Source organism: Oreochromis aureus, linkage group 4, assembly GCF_013358895.1.
Source record: "Oreochromis aureus strain Israel breed Guangdong linkage group 4, ZZ_aureus, whole genome shotgun sequence".
Lineage (NCBI taxonomy): Eukaryota > Metazoa > Chordata > Actinopteri > Cichliformes > Cichlidae > Oreochromis > Oreochromis aureus.
The window spans coordinates 22,250,223-22,254,241 of NC_052945.1; positions in this window are offsets into that span (position 1 = coordinate 22,250,223).

Consider the following 4,019-nt stretch of genomic DNA (forward strand, 5'->3'; position numbering starts at 1 on the left):
GCTGGACTATGGGATAAGGTGGCATCTTCTAATACAATATGGGAGCAGCCAGTCACTCACTGACTAACACTGCAAAACAGAATTGTTAAAGTATTAATTTTAATTTCAATTCAGGTTAATTTTCTTTGTGCGCAACACAGATTTTTTTGTGCGCAGAGACCGTGCCAGCAGTGCGCAATTGCGCACGTGCGCAGCTTATAGGGAACATTGTTTGTAACCCTTTCCAGACTGATAGAGTTCAGTGTTTCTTAGCTGTTTCTTTAGATGTCCATGATGTTGCTTTCTGAGATCTTTTAGTCAACTTCACTTTGTCAGACACGTTCTAGTTAAGTGATTTCTTGAGTAAAATATTTTGGCCATATTCCAGCCTGGGTGTTGCTCTAGTTAACTCCTCGTTGGAGGGGAGAGGAGGGGAACAGGAGGACAAATGAGGGCGGGAACAACTGAGCTGTAGTGCTTTTTTTTTCACTGTGCAATATTTGCAATATTTTTTTTGTGATATTCGACTGTGCAATAGACTCAGTCAAATGTGCAAACCACTGGTATTCCTATTTAACCCTATTATATGTTTTGTATTTATATATGTGTATATATGGTATATTTATGCTCATATCCTTACTCTCATTCCCCTTTATTTGGTATTCCAACTCTGTAACATGCAACTTCTGTCGGTGCTGTGCTACTGGAAACGGTATTTCCCGGAGGAACCCACCCGAGGGATTAATAAAGTTTCATCTAATCTCTAATCTAATCTATACTTCAGTCTGGTATGAAGGTGTCTGTTTTGCAGAAGTCGAGTTTTTCTTGGTTTGCAATCTTGCAGTCCATTCCTGTGCAGGCTTCTAGTGATTGTCCTCTTCCAGACTACAATTCCTGACTTGACTAAGTTATTCACTCGTGTCTTAGCATTTTTTATTAGTCTTTAAACACATCTCTTACTAGTTTTCTTTCCAGAGTCTTTGAACTCTCTCGATTCCTGCCTCTGCCAGGCTTGTTCTGTACTGTGTGGCTCTCTTTGAATTTCTTCTCACTCCAGTTTGTCACACTTGGAAACATTGCGAAAACTCTGTATATCTTCTCCTGCTTTGTTAGCATCAACAATTCTTTTTCTCAAGTCTAAACTCATTTTGTTTGTTTTTGGCATGATGCTTTGTCGAGTGACAGCTCGAACTTTTACCTTTTATACTGTTGGGTCACAGTTTTAACTTGATTTTAAAAGCTTTGCACATTACAAAGTTCAAGCACATCATTGCCCAGCTCAATGAAAAGGAACCTTTTTGTGGGGCAAATAATATTGACACCAGTCATTTTGTGTTTTTCTGAAATTATTCTGTTATTGTGTACAAAATATTTAAAAAATAAGCTATAGGGAAATCCTCTACTTGAAAATCCTGTTTAAAAAAAACAAAAGCACTTGGGACAATTGTGTTGGTGACAGCTTTTGTTATAATATTAATAATATTTATATGAATATGGGATACTGTTACATGTCTGCATAGACTTTTGTGGAATATGGAGACACTCCTGGCATTATATGAGCAAAGTGAGACCCACTTTTTAGGGTTCGTGGAGATGAGTGTGAAGACCCAAACAATCCCTGTCAATGATGGAGAAGCTTTGATGAAAACATTTGGTAAAAACTTTTCTCCTCACTCATGTTGCCCACCAGTGATTTCTAGCTGTCCACACACACAGCAGGCTAGAATATGCGCTGAGCCTCAGCACCATGGTTGCAATACTTGGACATGTTTTCTTTATTAAATAATGAACCAGACCCCAAAAAGTAAACAGCTGTTATTGCTAGGCAACGGGAGCAGCATTTGGTGATGCAGCACCTGACCTTCCTGACAATGTGGGCGGAGCATGCATGAAATGGAATGTTTAGAAGAACTGTGCAACACAAGCACTTAGTTACAGCATTTTCATTGTATCCAGACACGGCTAGAGACACATCTACAGCAGCATCTCTGTGCAGGACAAACGACAGTTGAGGAAAAAAACCCATTGAAAACTTCCCTTCTCCACAATACGTTGGTTTCTTTGTTTAAAGGGCCAAAATGAATCAAGGGAGATCAAGAAGAGGCTTGGTGAGTGCTTCACCATATGGTACAGTACAGTCTGAGCTGACTAACCTACAAGAGGAATTTCAAAAAATACAGGCTGAAAATGTCAAATTAAAAGAAGAGGCAGAAAAATCAAGAGGAGAAGCTAAAAATTCCAAGTTTGAAACTGAAATAGTATTGAAGGAATTACTGCATGTAAGTCTAAGACTTAAAGGAGAGAAAATGGGAAAACAACAGGCAGAAAATGAGAATGAAAATATCAAGAAAGGACTGTTGGAAGCTCAAAAAAACACTGGAGGAAGTGAAAACCACAGCACAAGAAGCCAAAAATAAATATCAAACTGCAAAGAAGGAGGCAGAAAATGTGATGCAGGAATTACAGGAGGTGCAGAAAGCTTTTGAAGAGGAAAAAAGGAAAATGCAGTTGGCAACACAAGAGGCTGAAAATGCAATGGCTGAAGCTGAAATACTGAGAAAGGAATTACTGCATGTAAAGCAAGAACTTGAAGAGGAGAAAAAGGTAAACATGAGGCAGAAAATGAGAGTGAAAATATCAAGAAAGAATTGCTGGAAGCTCAAAAAGTGTTGGAGGAAGAGAAAATTAAACTACAGGAAGCAGAGAAAGAAATGGAAGATACAAAGAGTTACACTCAAAACATGAAGAAGAAGTTGCTGGAAACACAAGACGCCTCTAGAAAAAGAGACACATGGAAAATGGGAGGCAAAACAGGAAAGTGAAACTCTGAAGAAGGAACTGATGAAAGTGCAAGAAGAACTTGCAGAAGAGAAACTTGAGGTGAAGGTATTCAAGAAAGAAATGACAGGCTCTGAGGTGACCAAGAAAGACTGCAAAGATGCACTTAAAGAAATAAAAAGCACAAAAAGGAAGCTAAAGAGCTCCTCAAACAGAAAGGAAACTGGCCAAACAGCAGCTGAAAGAAAAATTTCAAGATGCCGAGGAGCAGCTAAAAAAACCGTAAAAGAGCTGAAGGCAAAAGAAAAAGAAAAGAAAGCCGAGGACAGGAGTGGATTCTGGAGCAGACTGCTGAGAAAAAACTGACCCAGCAGCATCTTCTTCCTTCCCGTCTCTCCACCTTTCTTTCACCCCATCTTCTTCTCTCTCTCTCTCTCATCTTCTCTACCCTCACCTCTCACCTTTAACCCACTTTCTCTTTCACCGTCCCTCTCCTCCTAAAAATCCCCCATACTTTACTTGGGACGTTTGTTTGTTTTTAAAACTTTATTCTGAATACATGTACTTAAATACACAAATAAAATTGCCATAACTTGATGAGACCTCATGTTGCCTGCTTCTTTTCTTGTGTGTCTGTGGATGTAAAACAGTAACACACTTTCTGCTCTGTCTGTCTTTAATTGCAAATAAATGCAATATATCTTCATTTAAAATGCAGTGCAAAAAACTTCTGCTCTCAATCTTTTTTTTTAGCAGAAAGCTTTTTTTTTTGCCCCTTCCTGATTTCTTATGTTTTAACATGTTTGTTACACTTACATGTTTCCAATTTCAAATTTTAACACAGATGGTCAGAGTAAATACAGATTGTAGTTTTTTTAAATGATGGTTTCATTTAGTTTGGGAAAAAGCTCTCCAACTTTACCTCATGTGAAAAAGTAATATCCTTCTAAACCTAATAAGTGGTTTTGTCATCGAGCAAGAACTGCAATCAAGCATTTGCAATAACTGGTGATGAGTGTTTTACAGCGCTGTGGAGGAATTTTGGTCCACTCTTCTTTGCAGAATTGTTTTAATTCGGCCACTTTTTCTAGCATAGGCTGAGTTTTTAAGGTCATGCTAAATCATCTCAATCTGATTCCAGTCTGCACTTTGACCAGGCCAAAACCTCCATTTTGTTTTTTGCGCCATTCAGAGATGATCTTGCTGCTGTGTTTTGCATTATTGTCCTGGTGCACTTGAGCTCAGGGCACATTAAATGAGAC